Source organism: Mustela erminea, chromosome 5 (genome assembly GCF_009829155.1).
Source record: "Mustela erminea isolate mMusErm1 chromosome 5, mMusErm1.Pri, whole genome shotgun sequence".
In the NCBI taxonomy this organism is placed as follows: Eukaryota; Metazoa; Chordata; class Mammalia; order Carnivora; family Mustelidae; genus Mustela; species Mustela erminea.
Genome location: NC_045618.1, coordinates 9,527,138 through 9,547,770, shown reverse-complemented (window position 1 = coordinate 9,547,770; position 20,633 = coordinate 9,527,138). Strand labels below are relative to the sequence as shown.

General features: G+C 44.5%; 1 long non-coding RNA gene across 1 annotated transcript in view; it reads left to right on the top strand.

Moving 5' to 3' along the window:
* The window catches only part of LOC116590385, a 38,979-nt gene extending 20,343 nt beyond the window's left edge, over positions 1-18,636 (top strand). Inside the window, exon 4 of the long non-coding RNA XR_004285576.1 lies at positions 18,071-18,636. This is a non-coding gene — a long non-coding RNA (uncharacterized LOC116590385). The remainder of the gene's footprint in view (positions 1-18,070) is intronic.
* The last annotated feature ends 1,997 nt before the right edge of the window (positions 18,637-20,633 follow it).

Here is a 20,633-nt window from a genome sequence, read left to right as displayed (position 1 = left end):
TAAAGGTCTGTTTTGTCTTAGCCAACGTTTTTGTAGCGGGTGAAGGAACATTCATTGCCACCAATCTAAACCACTACACTTGATGTCGATATTTTCTGTATGCTTTAATTATTTCATAATTTAAAGTTTTAATTAAAGCAAAATTGCATATACAGTAAAAAATATGAACAATATAAAAATATGCACTGACAAAGAGAAATATACAAAAATATTAATATTGATTATCTTTGGGCAATGGGATTACCTTTGATTAACTTACTCATCTCTACCCATGTCTATTCAAATTTTCCACATTAAGCATTATTCCTTTAAATTTTTGTTTCTTTTACTGAAGTGTAGTTTTCCACCTCTGCTGGCACTAATAGGTCATTTCTTCTGGGATGCTTAAAGGAATCCTTCAGCATTTGCTGCTCCCATACCACCTCTCTACAGTTTCGTCTTTCTTTGTGATTCTTGTCCTCCAACCATATGGGAATCCTATTCTGAAGCCAGAGTTATCAATGACTGAAACCTGAATGTGCTTCTCTGTCTCACACTTAACACTTCCTGCTATTACTCACTGAAGGAGAGACTTCCTCCCAACCAGTGACTTCAACTTCAGTTAGAATCCCAAAGAAATCTTGGCTCTTCTGGTTCTGGCATTCTTTCCCAAGAGACCTTGGGAGATAACTCCTAGGTATTGTATTAAAGACCGTAACTGGGGCACCTGGGTGGCTTAGTCAGGCAAGTGTCTAAATCTTGGTTTCAGCTCAGGTCATGATCTTGTGGTCATGGGACCAAGCTGGCTTGGAGCTCAGTGTGAAGTCTGCCTCAGTTTCTTTCTCCTTTTCCCTCTGTCTCTCCCCACTTGCATCCTCTCTCTCTCTCTCTCTTAAATAAATAAATAAAAACTTAAACACACACACACACACACACACACACACACACACACACTTAAATAACCCTAGACCATGTTCCTCAGCAACCTAGAACCTCTGTCTTCATGAATTCAGGATGGTCTCCTACTTCATAGTGAGTTCCCAACCACAGAGAGTACCTAAAACCCCAGAGTTTGGGGGAAGACTTTATTTTAAGATTTTATTTATTTATTTGAGACCCCAGAGTTTGGGGGAAGACTTTATTTTAAGATTTTATTTATTTATTTGAGACAGAGAAGGAGAGAGCATAAGCAGGCCCCCCACTGAGCAGGGATCCCAATGTGGACTCGATCCCAGGACCCAGAGATCATGACCTAAGCCGCAGGCAGATGCTTAACCAACTGAGCCACTCAAGCACCCCTCGGGGCAGACTTTGTTTCCCCTCTTTGCTCAAGGTAGTGAATTTCATTGACCTAGTATATTAGTTTCATATTGAAGAATTAAAACTTACCTGAAAATTTAACAACTAAAACTATAGACAATTTTACTGCAGTTTGGGGAGGTCAGGAATCCAGGCACTGCCTAACTAGGTCCTCTGCCTCAGGACCTCTCACAAGACAGAAACCAAGGTGACAGCTGGATTGCAGTCAACTCACTAGGGCAGACCATACTTCCTAACTCACCCAGTGGGTGTTGGCAGGCTTCAGTTCCTCACAGGCGTTGGACTGAGGGTGTTGGTTCTTTGCCGGATGTTGGCCAAAAGCGACCCTCATTTCCTTGCCACAGGGCAACTTCCTCTCCAACATGGCGTCCAGCTTCCTCAAAGTGTGCAAGTAGAAAAGACAAGAAAGAGAAAGAGAAAGGGGCGGCAAGAAGAAGAGTCCTAGCAAGGTAGAAATCACAGTCTTCTGTGTCCTAATAATGGAAGCAATATCCTGTTACCTTTGTCATGGTCTGTTCACGAGAAGCAGGTCAGTGGGTCCAGCACAGACACATGAGGGGGAAGTTTCACAAAGGAGGAAACACAAGAAGGTGCGGAATACTGAGAGCTAGCTCACAGGTCTGCCCAGCACACGAGGCCTGACCATCAGTCCCAGAATCCTCTTCCCAGCTCTTCCCAGGAGCCCTAACAGGACCCCAGGCAAACTGGACTCCCGATGACCCCTTCCGCTGTTCCTAACTGCGAACGAGGCCACCCAGACACACTGACTTCTACTCTCCAAAGTTGTTCTACTGTCCCCCTCCTTGTCGCACAATCAAATTTAGCCTGCGCGTTCATAAAAGGAAAATGGCAGACAGACAAAAGGGAAGCTTATCTGAAGGTCAAGAGCCATTAAGGATGCTGCCAGTTTCCAAAAGAAATTCTATCTCCTGGTAAAAATAAAATCCTTATTTGGCTTGTCCAGGACACTGGACCCAGAGCCCAACAAAGGGGTACTCCTGTTCACACTCACTGAAGCCACACTGTCTTCCTGAAGAGTTATCTTGGCCCTAGGCTGTAGCTCAGCTCCTACAGAGGGACTTAAAAGGAGACAACAGTTCTTGGTCCAAAGCAATAAAGAGAGAAGTGAGTCATAACAGTCTGGATTCTGCATGAGCATAAGCAGTTCCATGAATCGCCTCTATAAAAATTCTGCCTTTCTATTCCCAAGCCGCTCCGAGTGCCAAAACCTTCCATTCAAGAGTTTTACAACTCAGCCCTGTGCTCAGAAATGTCACCGCACATAAGAGCGCCTTTGATCTCGGCCATACCCAAGCCCATAGTCTGCAGCGAAGCATGGTTTGATAGCTATCTAAAGAGAAAGCGCTTGGTTTCCTCTTGTCTATTTCCATTCTACTTTTAATGGGCTGCTTACCTTCAGGCATCTGCCCTCTGCCCTCCACGCTCCCCTCTCAACCAGGAGTCACACAGGGTTCTGTGCTCCGAGAGCCCACAAAGTAACAAGAATGGTAGAAAACACTCATAATGGACTTGCGATGTTCCCACCACTGTCCTGAGAGGTTTAAGTAGACAATCCCACGTAGGCGGTTTTCACAGATGATGGAATTGGAAACACAGAGAGGTGAAGTGACTAACGGACCAAGTCACAGAGTGAGTAAGGCATTGGCAATCAAGCAGCGGGTCCCCAAATTGAATCTTACCCACTGGGCAGTGAAAGGGAGTAAGCCCCCACAGAGAAGGCAAAATTCAAACCCAGAAATGTGAGTCTCCCTTAAATAAAGGAGAAACAGACATCCCTGGGTGTGTCCACTAGAGCTGCCCAGCAGCAGGTGGTCAGTGGTAGAGTTCCTGGCAAGGCACACCCTACGGCAGAAGGTCACATGAAGACGTTCCAGAGCGACAACAAACAACAGAAGCACACAGACACACACATGAGGCAGAAACACCACCTATATTCTTCTTAGAGGAAATAACCACAAGCAAAGTATAGTTATGAGTCAGTAACTGACTATAATTAGGGGCTTTTCCTCCCGGTAAAATCTGAATTAAGGCAGAGGGCATAAGCAAAGCCCAGCAGTTGGTAAAGAAGTAACCACATCTCTCTTGATGTTTCCCAGTGACTCAATCCCCAAAGAACAGGCTTCAGCAAGTCAGGAAGAAAAAAACTTCCTAGGAGAATGTAATACCTAAGTAATTGGGAGTTTCCCCTTCTCTATCAGGGTCAAAATAATTCTGCCTTAGGTCTGCCACTCTAGGGCCCAATATGACTCCAGCAGCCACTCCAGAAGTAGGACTTTGAATTGATTTTTACTTCAACAATTTTATCATAATGCATATAATATAGAAAGAAGAGTATATAAAATAACATATACACTTTAAAAATAATTCAGCAGGGGCGCCTGGGTGGCTCAGTGGGTTAAGCCTCTGCCTTTGGCTCAGATCATGATCTCAGGGTCCTGGGATCGAGCCGTGCATCGGGCTCTCTGCTCAGCAGGGAGCCTGCTTCCTCCTCTCTCTCTGGCCACCTCTCTGCCTACTTGTGATCTCTCTCTTTCAAATAAATAAATAAAATCTTAAAAAAAAAATTAAGCAGTGTCCTACCACCTAAGTTTGGAAATACGTGATTTTTTTTTTGTAATTTTTATTTATTATGTAATCTCTACACCCAACGTGGGGCTTGAACTCACGACCCTGGGATGAAGGGTCGAATGTCTACCGACTGAGCCAGCCAGGAGCCCCCACTATAAGTGATTTTAAAGTCTACTGTATGCCCCTTTGCAGCTGCATCCTGTTTCCCACACCCCCACTCCCCAGAGAATTAACCACAATCCTCATTTTAATGTCAAGCATTCTTTTGTATTTAAAAAAATAGTTGTAGCATGAGTCTGTGTATCCCTAAATAAGAGATTATTTCATTTGGAAAAACTCATTAGTAAGCACACCCCTAGCCATGGAGGAAAACAGGCAAGGATGCCTCTTGTAGTTGAAGGCTCCCGAGAAAAGCAACCATGAATAGAGTGGCCAGGTCACAGTCTGGCTTCAACATCCACCCCTTCTGGTCAAGGCTGGAGGGCCAGGGCTTGTCAGTAAGTCCTCAGAAAACTCAAAACTTGCCACACATGGGGCTCCGGGCAGGACAGCAGGATGACCCAGGTACGGGATACTAAGTATTTTCTGCTTGTGAGCCTATGACTTCCTGTGGTCGAGACGAGCAGACAATCAGACACGCTGCCCTCGAGGGGAAAGGAACATCAGTGGCAGTTGCAGATCTTGCTGATGGCAAATTGGCTCCTCTGACCTGTCCCAGCCGGCTGGGGACAGCTCTTCTTCCGGGATCTTCTTCACCAGCCTCCATGGGATGGAGCCTTGTCGGTTCTGACTGGGTCTCCTCCTTCCTGTGTCCCGTGGCTCTCTTGATGTGTTCTCTCCTTTTCAGTGGAGTACATCCTTCTTGAGATGAGTTCCTTGAGAAAGAGTGTGTGAGACATAAGGGGTTTGGAGACTTTGTGTGCCTGAAAACGTGTTTTTTCAACTCACACTTAAGTGATTACTTGGATAGAGAATTCTAGGTTGGCGTTGTGCTTCAGAATTTTGCGAGTACTGCTTTATGATCTTCTTGTTTCTGCTGTTCCTGCTGAAAAGTCCGAACTCATTTTTCTTTCTAATCTTTCTTATTTATCTTGTTTTTCTCTCTTTGGAAGCTTGTAGAACCTTCTTTTTGTTGACAATGTTCTGAAATTTCACAAGATAAGCCTTGTTATAAGTTTGTTTTTATCCATTTTGCTGAACATTCAGTGAACATTTTGAGTCGGGCGACTTCCTGTTTTTCAATTCAGGAAAATTTTCTTAAAGTTTTTCTTCGATGATTTCATTCCCTTTGTTTTTTCTGTTCTCTCATTCTGGAAACTTGAGTTATTTAGACACTGGATCTCTTGCCCTGATAGTTTAATTTTCTTGCGTTCTTGATCTAGCTTCCACCTTCCATTACCATATCTACTCTATTTTCTGGGTACTTTTCTTTTCTGTTGAGTTTGTAATTTCCAGAAGCACATTTTGTCCTATGAGTGTTTTTTTTTTATAGACTACTGGGGTTGGTTGGATTTTTTTTTTTTTCATAGACACAGTATGTTCTCCTTTCCTTCTGAGGATTTAATAGTTTCTTTTTTACTACATGTTATTCTCCTTGTGTTGCCTCTGTATGCTCTATGTCATTGTTGTTTGTCTGGTTGCTTTTTTCCTCTCAACCTCTCATGACAGAGACTTTGCTCAGACATCTAGGACTCCTTGGTCATCTACTCATAATAACCAGTAGAGAAGAAGAGTCGATCGGAAGGTCTGGGCATGTGATGTGTTGTGTTGACTTTGAACTTCATGGTAGGACAGGATGGATGGTGCCTTTTAAGGTAAAACCCTGAAGTCAGTATAAATAGCTCTTCATTCTTTGTCTGGTCTATTTTGCCAAGAATAGCCTTCCAATCCTCTGCCCAGAAGTAAGTGCCCTGGCACCACTGTTCAGATAGACAACTAGAAAAGCAGGGCAAAGTGTCCTTTGTTCTAAATTTTAGCATGCATAGGGTCACTTAATTTCTCTGTGTGGGGCACAGTGTTTGCATAGTAGTGCACACACACAGGTATGTCTGAAGTACCCCATCTGGAGGCCCTCTCTTCTATCCCTTCAGATTCTAAACCTCCATCTCTCTGCCAGAATGGACAAAGGACAATCATCAATGACAGGGCGATGTGGCTTTCCTGTTCATAGTTTTTCAAATTCAGAATCTGCTGCTGCATTTCTATTGTTGAGTTAACTTGTTCCCACTGACTGCCGAGAAGCTCCACACAAATGCTGAAATGTAGTTGATGTGAATGTTTAAATGAAGACATTCTGCAAATGCCCACTGCAGGCCACACCTAGAGACACCTGTGAGAAACCTGCGTGAATGCTTTCTCCAACTGGGGTGGAGAGACAGGCAGTCTTTGCCTGTAAGTAGGAAAAGGAACTCGTAGGTTCAATATTGTCTCAAAAAATCTCTCCTCTCACTCAAGGCCATTCCATCTGTAGTGTTTGCTTTGCCTTCTGCCATCAAAAGGTCCCTCTGTAGTGAAAAAAGTCCCATTTGGGGAGCACCTGGGTGGCTCAGTTCGTTAAGCATCCGACTCCTGATTTCAGTTCAGGTCATGATCTCAATGTGGTGAGATCCAGCCCCGTATCAGGCTCCACGCTGGGCACAGAGACTGTTTAAGATTCTCTTTCTCTCTCTAAAAAAAAAGATATTGGAACATCTGGGTGGCTCAGTCAGTTAAGCATCTGCCCTCGGCTCAGGTCGTGATTCTGGGGTCCTGGGATCGAGCCCCCCATCGGGCTCCTTACTTGGCGGGGAGTTTGCTTCTCCCTCTCCCTCTGCCTGCCACTCACCCTGCTCGTGCTCTTGTCTCTCTCTCTCTCTCAAATAAACAAATAAAATATTTTTTAATGTTTTTAAAAAGTTCCATTTGATACCTTTCTAGGGATTTTTCTGTCTAAATATTCCACACTCATATATAGGAAAGCTGGGCAATCATCATCGTTGTTGTTGTTGTCGTTGTTATTATTATTATTACCACCCTTTTACAGAAGTGAAAACTTGGGCTCAGAAGGGTTGCCTGACTTGTCAGAGATCATCACATTGCCGGTTGCCTGACTTGTCAGAGATCATCACATTGCCGGCGCCAGGGTTCTAACGCAGACATTCTGCCCCATACACACTGTCGTCCACCATACCATGCTGTGTCAAGTAAATTCGCAAACCTCTGGGGACGTATCCGCTTACACTTTCACAGACCAATTTTAAGGAAGGGAAAATTTATCACTGACCTTGAACAAAATTTAAGATCTCCCCTCACAACGTGGGCCTTCCCTGTTAGGCAGAAAATGTGAGTGGTTCATTTCAGGGACCTGGGGTGCTTGACCTTGAACCCTGGCACTGAAGCCACAGGATAACGTGGTGACTGAGCTAACCAGACGCACAGTGAGACATTCACCCCACAGACAGTGAGTTTTACCTCATGGCCGACAGGTACCCATTCTGGGAGTTTCCACTTCCCTCTGTGCCTCACGCCAGCCCCATTTTGCCCCAGTGCTCGGTGTCATTTCAACTCTGTCTTGTCAGCACCAAAAACAAGTCACGGCTGTGCTATCCTTTGAGTGTTACTTAATTATAAAGAATATTATTAGTATTGAGGAGAAGCATTCATTTCATGGGGCTTCCCAATCCCTGGCTCCTTGAGTTGGACTATCTGGATTACATTAAAGGTATTATAGATGCCTAGAAACTCTAATGAACAGAGTGTGTCCCAAAAGTCATGTGTAAATTACATTTTGGAAGTTGGAATGTATTTCCCCATAGGGAAATCATACTGTGCTTTTTAAAGGCATAACCAAATGAAATAAGTACATAATTAAGTTCCCAGGTCCCATGATTGTTAACCCGTAATATGCCTAAAGTATCATGCTAATGTCAGTACTTCAGAGACATTTGGTTCTGAGCACTGAACGTTGTTTTTATGGGAAAACACAGGCTCCCAGTAGAAATGTCTCTGACGCCTAAACAAAATAAGGAAAGGCAAGAGTCCTAAAAGCCCTCTTTGTGTGAAGTATTGTACAAAGTGCTGTAATACACATTAGCTCATTCTGTCTTTAGGACTGTGCTTTGAGAAAGCATTAAATAAACCAAGTCTCAAAATGGTTAATAATACTTAGTGTGCATTAAGAATGTGCTTAAAGGCATGTACTTAATAAGTGGCAGAGACAGAATTTAAAACCAGGTTTATCTCAGTCTGATCTTTCTACTAAGCTTGGGTATCTCTCCACATTTATAGCCCAAATATTCCAAACTAAGAATAACTCATCCCCATGGAGGTACAGTTAGGGGTGAGATGGAGGAAGGTGGGTACCCTATCCTAGAGCAATGAATCTCAAACTTGATTATGCATCAGAATCACCTGGGGGGCTTGTAAACCACAAGTTCTGGGTCCCACCCCACTGTGTTTCTAATTAAGTATATCTGAGTGGGACAGAAAATTCAAATTTCTTTTCTTTTTTAAGATTTTTTTTTTATTTATTTGACAGAGAGAGATCACAAGCAGGCGGAGAAGCAGGCAGAGAGATAGAGGAAACAGGCTCCCCGCTGAGCAGAGCACCTAATGCAGGGCTCGATCCCAGGACCCTGAGATCATGACCGTAGGCAGAGGCCTAACCCACTGAGCCACCCAGGCACCCCCAGAAAATTCACATTTCTGACAAGTTCCCAGGTGATGCTACAGCTATTGGGCCAGGGACCACTCTTTGAGAATTCATTAAGGCTTTCCTAATAAGTCATCTCAACAAATAGCCAGTCTCGGAAGTAATAGTATTCCTAGCTGGTAATAAGGGATCAAAATTACTTTGCTCTTAAAGATCTATGATTATGATGAGTACCCAAAGGGAGCTAGCAGATGAGTTCACGGCCATGGAGAGACAATATGGAAAGGAAACTAATGTTCCCAGCAAGGTTGCTCTCCATGCGTATATTTCATTCTCTCCAAAGAAAAAGAAGTCAACCATACTGAGAATGTTTGGCTTCAGAGATAGAAGCAATAATAGGGTAAGGCAGGAACAGCATGATGGCTACAAAACAATTGAGTTTCTGCTATTTTTTTTTCTCAGTGCCTACAAAGAAGCTTAATCTGCCAACATGTATTTGATTTCTTACAGCATGCTCAGGGAACTGTAGAAAAAGCATCGGGCATGGCTTGTGACCTATAAAAATTACAGTAATGCCTCATGATTAGTTTCTTGGGGAAGGAAGTATACCATGGGGCAAAAATTCCCAGATAAAGCTAAGTCCTTAGAATACTCAAATTTTATTTATTTGAATGCATTTTTATTTTAAAAAAAAACTTTTCTGAAATTTAAACCATCCTACGGGTTTTTATTTTTTTGAGATGTTATTTATTTTTTAAAAGATTTCATTTGAGAGAGAGAGTGCGCACACAAGTAAGGCAAGGAGCAGAGGCAAAGGGACAGGCAGAGTTCCTGCTGAGTGTAGGGCTAGCCCACTGCAGGGGCTCAATCCCAGGGCCCTGAGATCAAGACCGGAGCCAAAGGCAGACACTTAAACAACTGTACCACCCAGGTGCCCCAAGATTTTATTTAAGTAATCCCTACACCCAACATGGGGCTCAAATCTACAAACCCAAGATCAAGAGTCACGTTCCACCGACTGAGCCAGCCAGGAGCAGCTACAACATCCTATGGCTTTTAAACCAAGAACGAAGAACATGGTTTAAATTTTTCTCAATGACACTAGACCATATCACAAATAACCTACTTTTAGGAGATTATGTAATGACCACAGGACTTATTGAGGCTGTGTGCCCTACATTAAAGGACCCAAGTCCAATCTTAATATTTGGTAGTTTTTCATCCTTTATCAATTGTCACCTTGTTTTTACATTCACTGACCCAACTTCTAATAGCTCTACATCACCTCTTCTAATTTGCTGCTCCTTTTCTGCTACAGATTAGAAAATACTTTGTAGGAACCAAGACTAGGAAAAAACTCTGAATCCACACATATTTGGTCAATTAATTTATGACGGAGAAGCCAAGAGTATATATACAGTAGGGAAGGACAGTCTCTTCATAAATGACATTGAAAAAAACGGACAACAGCATGCAAGAGAACGAAAGTGGACCACTACCTTCCACCATATGCAAAAATTAACCCAAAATGGATTAAAGACTTGAATGTAAGACCTGAAACCATAAAACTCCTGGAAGAAAGCATAGGCAGTAAGCTTCTTGACTTAGGTCTTGGTGATGAATTTCTGGATTTAACACCAGAAGCAAAAGCAATAAAAGCCAAAAAAAAAAAAAAAAAAAAAAAAAAGAAATAAAAGCAAAAATAAACAAGTGGGAATCCATTAAACCAAGAAGCTTCTGCCCAGCAAAGGAAGCCATCAACAAGAGGAAAAGACAACCTACTGAATAGGCGAAAATATTTGCAAATCATATATCTGATAAAGAACTAATATTCAAAATATAGAGAGAATACATACAACCCAATAGCAAAACAGGCAGGTGAAAGGATGCTCAGTATCACTCATCATCAGGAAATGCAAATCAAACCCACAATGAGGTATTACCTCACACCTTTTAGTATGGCTATTATCAATAAAACAAGAAATAATAAGTGTTGGTGAGGATTTAGAGAAAAGAGAACTCAAGTACACTGTTGGTGGGAATGTAAATTGGTGACGCTGTCATGGAAAACTGTATGGCGTTTCCTCAAACAATTAAAAATGGAACTACCATATGAGCCAGTCAACCCACTTCAGGGTATTTATACAAAGAAAATGAAAACACTAATACAAAAAGATAACCTGCACCCCCATGTTCATTGCATCATTATTTACAGTAGTCAAGATATGGAAACAATCTAAGTGTCCATCAGTGGATGAACAGATAAAGATGGCGTGTGTGTGTGCGTGTGATGGAGTATTACTCAGCCATAAACAAGAATGAGCTCTTGCCATTTGTGAAAACGTGAATGAAACTTGAGGACATTATGCTAAGTGAAATAAGTCAAACAGAGAAGGACAAAGACCATATAATCTCCCTTACATGTGGAATCTAAAAAACAAAAATAAAAACAAAGCTCATATATGCAGACAACACATTGGTGGGTACCAGAGGTGGGGACTGGAGGGTGGGGAAAATGGGTGAAGAAAATCAAAAGGTTTAAGTTTCCAGTTATAAAATAAATAAGTCACAGGGACACAACATGTAGCACAGCAACTATTGTTAATAATATTATATTGCATATTTGCATGTTGCTAAGAAAATACATCTTAAAAGTTCCCATTACAAGAAAAAAAAAATTTTAACTACATATGGTGATGGATGTTAACTAGACTTATTGTGGTAATTATTTCACAAAATTTCAAATTCTGAATAGTCACATTGTACACCTGAAACTAATTACAGCTCAATTAAAAAAAAAAAAAAAAGACAAGAAAATGGGTCTGAGTGAGGGCCTGCATATCTTGCCTGTGACTCAAGTGAGGGCTAAGAGTCCAGCCCTTGTGATCTCCCTCCTAACAAACTCCCAGTCGATGCTGCTGCTGTGGAGACCACACTTTGAAAACTCTTCTAAGAGAGATCTTTCTTCCTTCTTCCAAATGTTTCTCTCAGTAGGAGCCAGTTTAAAGAGTTCCAAACAGATCTTCACCTTGAAGGGATGACTGACCAAGGCCTCCTGGCTCTTCCTTTCTCCTTCTGGACCATTTTCCTTCCTCTGAAAATTTCTGAGCACTCAGTATAGGACCATGTTTTCTGGCCCAAAATTCATGTCCCCTATTTATTGGATGAAGAAAGAAAGGAAGGGAGGGAGGGAGAAAGGTAAGGGGAGAGAGAGAGAGAGAGAAAGAAAGAGAGAAAGTATAAATACACATACATTATTGACCACTCCCAAAATTCAAGTACTATACATACTCTCATGGATGTCCTTTTATCTGTACACTGGCCTATGAGCTAGGAATATATAGCTCATATTCCAAACTGAGGAAATAGAGATTTGGGGATATTAAATGACCCACTCATCCAAGGTCATGTTTAGTAAATTGCATAGCTGGGATTCCAATCTGAATCTTCAGCCCCCGAGGCCAATATGCTTTCCATTAGACCACAGTTACTGTCCCCACTGAGAGCAAACTGAATATTGGGACGTGAGGAAAGATGGAAATTCAGTTTTAAAGAAGACAAACTCGTGGCAAACATGGCACGTGTACCCTACACCTGCAGGAGATGTTGTTCTTTCCTGCTGCATATGGAATCCTCAGAATCCTTTTCTATCTCATGTTTCTGGCAGGCAGAGCACAAACCCATATGCCTTAGCTTCACTTGTTCAGAAATTTCATTTTGTGGTACCCCACTTAGAAATAGTACTTCTCGGGGCGCCTGGGTGGCTCAGTGGGTTAAGCCGCTGCCTTCGGCTCAGGTCATGATCTCAGGGTCCTGGGATCGAGCCCCACATCGGGCTCTCTGCTCAGCGGGGAGCCTGCTTCCTCCCCTCTCTCTGCCTGCCTCTCTGCCTACTTGTCATCTCTCTCTGTCAAATAAATAAATAAATAATCTTAAAAAAAAAAGAAAGAAAGAAATAGTACTTCTCAGGAAAGAAAGAAAGAGAGGAAGGAAGGAAGGAAAAAAGGAAAAGAAAACAGTCCTGGAAAGTGGAAGGTAAGATGCAACTTGAAAAGGCAATTAGATAAAGTTTTGCCTTTTGGAACCCCTAGAGCAGCGCTTCTCAAACACGAACATGCTTAGGAATCACTTGGGATCTTGTATAAATGCAGATTTTGAGTCAGGAGGTCTGGGGAGGGCTGAGATTCTCCAGTTCTAAGCTGCCTGGTGGTGCCACCTGTGCTGCTGGGGACACCATAGTCGGAGTGGTACACACATTCCCGTAGAGCATATTCAGTATGTACAGTGGAGACATACATTCAGTACAATGGACAAATTATGCCTTATCCTAGATTAGTGGTTCTCAACCAGGGGCAGTTTGGGCCCCCAAGTTGATACCTGGGATTGTCTGGAAACATTTTTAGTTGTCACAACTGGAGGTGGAGGCGAGGGCGACTGGTATCTACCTAACGGGTAGAGTCCAGAGACGTGGTTAAACATCCCACAATGCACAGGACACAACACAGCAAACAATCACAAGCAATCCGGCCCTCAAATGCCACCAGTATCGCAGTTGAGAAACCCTGCCCTGGATCACAGCGTCCATAAAGGAGAGAGAAGACCATAGTCCCCTGGGGCTGCCTGCTGCTTCTCTTCTGTCAGTAAAATAACGGTGAGGGAGTTGAAACCACCAGCCTAGGGTCTGCTTCTGGTTGCTCACACACCTATTGCTGAGGTCACTCTGGGTTCAGTTACAGCTGGGCTGCGGACCCTTCTGTTTTCTTCCAGCACAGGTGACCTAAAGAAACGTAAGATGCCACCCACACATCATGTATCCACGTAACTTTTGGCTTTGCTCTCACAGTTTCTCTCCAGTCAAGACCACAGGATAGGATAGGATAGGAAAGGAGGAAGAAAGAAGGAAGGGAGGGAGGGAGGAAAGAAGGAAAAGAAGAGGGAAAAAAAAGAAAAGGAAAAGAAAAGAAAAGGGAAGGTCAGGGCGGAGGGAACAAGCAGACCCGAAAATCACCAAGGACAATTCCTCCCCAGCCAGACTGGTCCCTGATGCAGGCATGTGGACATTGGTCCTGCAAAGGCTTCCCTCTTTTTCTTCCTATTTTTTGACAACCTCACCACTCCAACTGTGGTGTCCCCAGCAGCACAGTTGGCACCACCTGGCATCTTAGAACTGGAGAATCTCAGCCCTCCCCCAGAGCTCCGGACTCAAAATCTGCATTTCAACAAGATCCCCCAGTGATTCCTAAGCACGTTCCAGTTTGAGAAGCACTGGTCTAGGGTTTCCAAAAGGCAAAATAAAAATGCAAAGTGAACAGCTGCAAAACAGATGCAAAGCTCATCACGTGATGTAGCATATGACGTACCCCCGGGGGGTTTATGACCCTGTGTGGACAGTAGCTTGTAATACAGAAAACAGATTTGAAGGCATGTGTGCAAAGAGTCAATGCTATGTTATATCCTTTTAATGGCCCTCAGGGGACCAACGTTGCATTAAAGGAAATGCACTGCACAGTACCTAAAACGGTTTCATGTACCCAGTGAGCTTTCAAGTGTTTGGTTTCCTTCTGGGTTTTTTTGTTCCAAAAAGAAACAAAGATAGAAATTGTATTGATCTTCCGTGAAATCAGAGGGTTTGATCAGTACTTCCAGCACAGCATTCCATGATACCAGAATTTTATAACAGGAAAAAGAAGAGGGTGGATGGTGTGTGCTTTTCAGTAACCTAGAAAACCAGTGGGTTAAGGTGAGTGGATCAAGTGCAACTTCAAGTCCACTCTCAACTGACCCAAACTGGCTCCGCTTCATTCAGTAACTAGGAGCACCCCTCCCCCCCACCCTTCAATCTGTGCAGCAACCAGAGAAGCAAATCACTGCCCGCAGCGCAGGCGGCCCTCCAATAACCCGAAAACCTGTGAACAGAGGCAGGAAGGGGACGGAGCTGGGGAGGAGAGCGGCTGGACAGGAGCTCAGGAGGAAGGACCGGGAGCAGTTCCGGATGCCCTCGGGGGCGGGAAGCAGGTTCCCAAGGGAACCGGCCCCGCGCCGCCTGGGAGAGGGTCCAGCCTGACTCGCTCACTCGCCTGCAGGACGGGCCACGACTCTGCCTGGCGAGAGTCCCCAGAGGACACGTCCGGCGGGCCATCGCCTCTTTCCCACGGCTCCCGGGTGGTGGCTCAGCGGAAGCCGAACGGTCCCACCAGCGTGAAGACCCCGGGGGCTAGTTCTAGGAGGGGCCGCTAGAGGCCGCGCGTGCTCCCTGGAGCGAGGACGGGGAGGGTGTGTGCAAGGGTGCCGCAGGCTTTGTTCAGCTCTGAGCACCGAGTGTTCTTTCCCGACCGCCGAGCTCTGCTTGCCGCTCCGTGCACCCGCCCGCGGGAGATCCCACAGAGAGCGCCCAGGGCCTCTGAACCGCAAAGGTGTGGTGCTGGATAGACCCTTACAGCCCCGCGTCTGCCTCCCGGTTGTCGTCCCTGGCCTCCCCAGGACAGAAGGTTTTGGTTCAGGGACAACATGTGTCTGTCCCCGCACTTCGCCAGGATTCTTGAAGCCCGGAGGACTGATTTGCAGAGAAAGCAATCGAGCGAAGTGACCAGAAGATGAACCTGAATGTCGTCAAAGCTCAGAGCTGCAACAGGCAGCTTCCTTTCCAGGCACCTGAAACACCCCACCCGCGCCCACGCTCACCTCCCATCCACGCTCCACCCCCACCCCCACCCCTTCCGTCCCCTGGAGATGACCCTACAGAGTTGGCCCTACAGACGAGCCCATTTAAGAACAAGCAACCACGGGGAAAATAAACCAGAGGTTTCTAGAGGCTGCCCCGCCTGAAAGAAGAGTGTTCAGACGCTATTGAACTCTTAAGGTCACTGACTGGATATTCTCTACTGTGGACTCAGGACTCAGATGAGATCGTGCATGACAAGGCAAGGAGGGAGAAAGTTGCTCCTAAAATGTTTCTTGAGAAATTCCGAGCCAGTGGATCACACTGCTGCCCAGGACAGAGAGATACTGGCACTTTCACAAGGAGGGAAAGTCACCCGACGACTGCGGGCACCCCTCCAGGCAGTGCCCTTAGTACCTTCTGTGTTCAGTGGCCTAACAGGTCAGCCAGACAATGTAAATATCCCTATTTCTCTGATGTCAAAACTGAGACTGGGAGATGTCAAGTCCATTTCCAGGTTACAAGGCAGCTGGTTACAAAGCAGCAGAGTTATGATGCTTGTTTGATTTAATTTATAAATAGAGAATACAATCCCGTGTCTCAAAAACTGTAAAGCATAGGGAAGTATACAATAAAAAAGTCTCCCGTATCCCGACCCCCAAATACCCAGTTCCTCTCGCCTCTTGTCTTCTTGCCACACACTCAGGTAACTACCAGGAGCCACCAAGTTCCTTGTTTTATACTTTTAGCATTTTTTTACGTATATACCAGTTAGAAAGAATATATATTCTTATTTTTCCTCCATTTTTACCCAAAACATGGTGTACTATTCATACTTCCCTGTGTCTTGCTTTTTTCATATAACAATATATCTTATAGATCTTTCCATACCCACACATTAAGATCTTCCTCATTCTTTCCCTCTTACATAGCCCAGCATTCCATTGTATGGACATACCATAAGGTAATTAACCAGTCCTCTATTGTTGGATATTGGATTGTTTCCAATCTTCTGCTAGTTTAACAATGTTGCAATGAATAATTTTGCACCTACATCATTTTGTACATGCCAGAGCCAGGAGCCCACATCTTTCTGGCTCTAAGTAGTTTATGTTCCCTCCACTCCAAAGCGGACACAGGACTGATTACTGTCTACATGCCAGCTCTGATAGATAAATCACCCTATTTCTGTCCTCTCTGCCCCACCCCAGTTCCCCCATTTTCCTTTTCTAGTTTAGAAGCCTATTCATATTTGAAACAGCTACAGAGGCTCCGGACAGAGAGTACTTGCCATTTTATCTCTCTCTGTGGTTGCTTCACTTCATTCTTTAAATACCAAGTGTGACTGTATCTGGGCTGTACAGGAGATAAAATCTGCAGATGTTCCCCGGCACAAACGTGGAATTTCTGCTACCAGTTGGATCACACTGTTTCATACATGCGCCAGGGAAATTCAAATCCTGCCTACTGTGGCCTGCACCAGGCTTGGCTCCCAGCTCGGACTGGAAGGAAGATCAGCTAGTACCTCTGGCTGCGGCAGGAGCCAGCATCCACCTCCATTTCCGGCTGTTGACCTAAAGGGACGTTAAATGAATGGAGACATCAAGCAGGCTGAGGGGAGGGGGAAGCGGGTGCCGGGTGCCGTCTGCCTTCTGGGGAAAGTGAAATGCATCAATGCATCACCCCAGCTTTCATCCTTGTTGTCTGTAGTCCTTTTGTCACCTCTTTTTATTTTTTTTTTTAAGATTTTGTTTATTTATTTGACACACAGAGAGAGATAACAAGTAGGCAGAGAGGCAGGCAGAGAGAGAGGGGAGGAAGCAGGTTCCCTGTGGAGCAGAGAGCCCGACGCAGGGCTCGATCCCAGGACCCTGGGATCATAACCTGAGCGGAAGGCAGAGGCTTTAACCCACTGAGCCACCCAGGCGCCCCTGTCATCTCTTTTTATACCTAGATTTCTTTAGATTCGTCTTTCAAGGTATCTTTTTGTCTCTCAAAATGAGATTTGGCCATCAGAGAGAGTCCTCCAAAAAAACAAGTGAGAGCAGGTCGTTTTTTAGGCACGTGGTCCCCACTACCGTCTGCGTGGTTAACTGAGATTACTTCACTACCTCAGCTGCCGTTCTGTTCAAGTCGTCCTTCCTGAGGGTTTACTGCGGCGCTCAGGTCACCATGTTTGATGAATGACAAAAGACCCAGCTGCTCCTGCCTACGTGGAGACTCAAACACATCCCAGATACTTTCAGTGCAGAAAACAAGATAAATTCAAAGCGATAGGAGCCATGATATAGGTAGAGAGGTATGCCCGGGATCTCATCCAGCTCAGGGAAGGGACAATGGACCCAGAGTGGGGCAAGCGAGAGGCAGGGCAGGCAGATAGGAAGGCTTCTTTGGGGGAAATGAGGCTGCCGAAAGGAGCAGGAAGAAGGAGCAGGAAGAGCTTGGGCTGAGAACATGGACGGAGAAGCAGCACGAACAAAGGCCCAGCCAGGGAAGGTAGTGTAGGGAACTACGACCAAAGTGTAACTTACTTTTTTTTTTTTTTTAAATACCTGAAAAATTGACCAGCAAGTTAGCAGTAACTCACACGAAGCAAAAACCAAAGTATAACCTCAGTTCATGTCCCCAGTCCTCACATATTGGCCATTCCTTCTGCCATATCTTCCACTGATTTGTTTTCAGTAGTAGTGATGTGCAGTAGGGAACATGTTCAGGAGGGAACATGGCAGGGCGACAGAGTTGCAGGCAAGTGTTTCCCGACTACCTTTGTCCCTGTGTCTCTTATCTCTGATCCACGACTGTTTTCTGTCCAGCACAAGAAAGGCCCGAGTTTGCCTTTCTGAAACTGCCACCAGCACTCTGACCCCAAACAGTTCCTGTATCTTTTCTTCCAGCTGTTGAGGATGAAAACGTTCTGGAAACCCAGCTGACCACCCCTTCTCCCTAAGAATGGAAACAGTGGAAGGCTGACACAGCCTGGATCCGTCGGTCAGTGTTACAAGCCAGCGGTATCATCAGAATAATGATCACTATCCTATCTCCACATCCGAACTGATCTCATGGATGCAGTTGAAGAGTGACCGTATTGGAGATTCTCTTCAAAAGAAGGTTTTACAGCCGGTCTTCTGTTAATAACAGCACTAGGAACAGCAGTTTACATTTACAGAAGGCTTACCATGTTCCTGATACCGTTCTAAGTTCCCTAAATCACACTCATCAAAGTTTTACCTCCTTAAAGCCTCTGACTTCCTTCTTAAAGTTTGATACGACATCTGGCTAAGATTCAAGTGTTTGGGGGTTCAACTCCTGACTCTTCCACCCACTGTTTTTGTAACGTCTGAATCTCAGTGTTTTCATCTATAAAGGGAGGATAATAATACTTCCTCCCCAGAACTAAATGAAGTAATATAGATTTAAAAGCACCTGATACATAACAAGGTCACAATGAATGTTGGTTACCTTCCCCGACACAGTTGGTATTTTTATTTTAAATGTTCTATTTTCAAATAATTTAAGACATAAGACTAAATAAAGTCATTTGGGTTTTTTTTAAAAGATTTATTTATTTATTTTAGAGAGAGACGTATGCAGGTGGGAGGGGTGCAGGGAAGAGGGAGAGAGAATCCCAAGCAGGTTCCTCGCTGAGACTGGAACCCAACGCGGGGTTCGATCTCATGACCCTGAGACCATGACCTGAGCCGAAAGCAGAAGTCAGACTCTCAACAAACTGACCCACCCAGGCACCCTTAAATAAAGTGTTTTTAAAGATATAAAAGTAACTCTTATCACTTTGTTCCTCAGATAACAGTAGGGAAATCTATGGACTATGCTTTCTCCTCTGGGGTCTTTACTTATTAAACAAAGCTAAGACTATCAGGAAAGAATATATGAGATCAGGGACGCCTGGGTGGCTCAGTCGGTTGAGCTGCCTTTGGCTCAGGTCATGATCCCAGGGTCCTAGGATCGAGACCCACATCAGGCTCCCTGCTTGGCGGGGAGCCGGCTTCTCCCTCTCCCTCTGCCTGCTGCTCTGCCTCCTTGTACTCTCCATCTCTCTTTCAAATAAATAAATAAAAATCTTTAAATTAAAAAATTATATATATTAGCTCAAGCCAAGGGCCAGTTAAGGACATATTTCCAAATCTGGAGTCTACCCACTTAGGGCTCCCGGCCCCACCCCTACCCCCATGAAATCATCAGAAAAGGAAAAAAATGTTGGGGCTCTGCGATCCTGTCCAATTTTAGCTCTAGGTGTTAGGGTCATGTGGAAGTGGCAGGTTTTTGAAATGCTGACACGCTGACACTTAAGCTCATGGCTGGATCCTGTTATAGCTCAGAGAAAGTATATAAAGAACTTGGCCCTGGGTGAGATTTCCAAATATGAAACAATGCGCAGCATGATGTAAGTGGTAAGGCTTGGGGACAGAAAGACGAGGGTTTGATTCTCAGCTTCACACATCTCAGTCGTGTGACCTCGGGCATGGATGAATAAGTATTGTCACTTTATCCTCCATCCCTCTGCTCACCTGTGCAGTGGAGAGGACAGCAGCTTTTATGCAACATCGTTGTGCTGTCCAACAAATATCCAGTCCCTGCTTTGCGGCCAAAGGCTTCCTGCGTGTGAATCTGCAGGGACCCCAGCCCAGTCCAGCTGCAATCCCAAACACCTAGTAAATTGTTGGAAATCCACTTCCATTATACCATTTTGTGTTCTTTAAGGGATCTGTGTTGGAATTATTTCCAGGCTCTGCAGTGTGTGTCTGCCTGGGTGGAAGGAACAGATTCCCTTCTTAGTTCCTACTCAGTTTCACCTGGGCCGGCATCTACCATGTGGGCCATGGCAGAGCGGTCACCCCAATATGCTCTCTGCTCCCCAACTTCCTTTTCATCTCCAGCAGTGGCAGGCTTGCATTTTTCTGGAAAAGGCCTCTATCTCCAACTGGGACCATCCCAGTCCCTCTAGTGCCCACGCCTGAGACTCTCAGTCTCTCTCTATTTCCTACTGCTAGGCCTTTGCGTTCTCTTGCATTTCCTGAGCCGTTTCCGGCTCCTTTCAATGGCTTTCTGGATTTCTCATTCACTTTGTGTTGTTTTTCCGTTGCTGCCTCTTGGGGACCCAGGGCAAAACCCCACTCCCTCTTTTTTCCATTGCTCATCCTGCTATTTTTGTGCCTTCATCCTTTCTTTCAAAGTAATACAAGAAAGAAGTCCTTTGAATACACCGCGTGTCCCTTTAATGGGGACATTAAAATTAACAGCAACTAGATCTGCAACAGAATTCATATTTTAAAGTGATACAGAAGCATAAAGCAAATGATGAAATTATTAGTATTTAAAACTTCAATAAAATTGGATCTTGATAAAATTTTTAAATGCTAAATGTATCAGTACTCTTTTATGCCGGTTCTTTTTTTAAAGATTTATTTCAGAGAGAGAGAGAGGGAGAGGAAGAGAGGG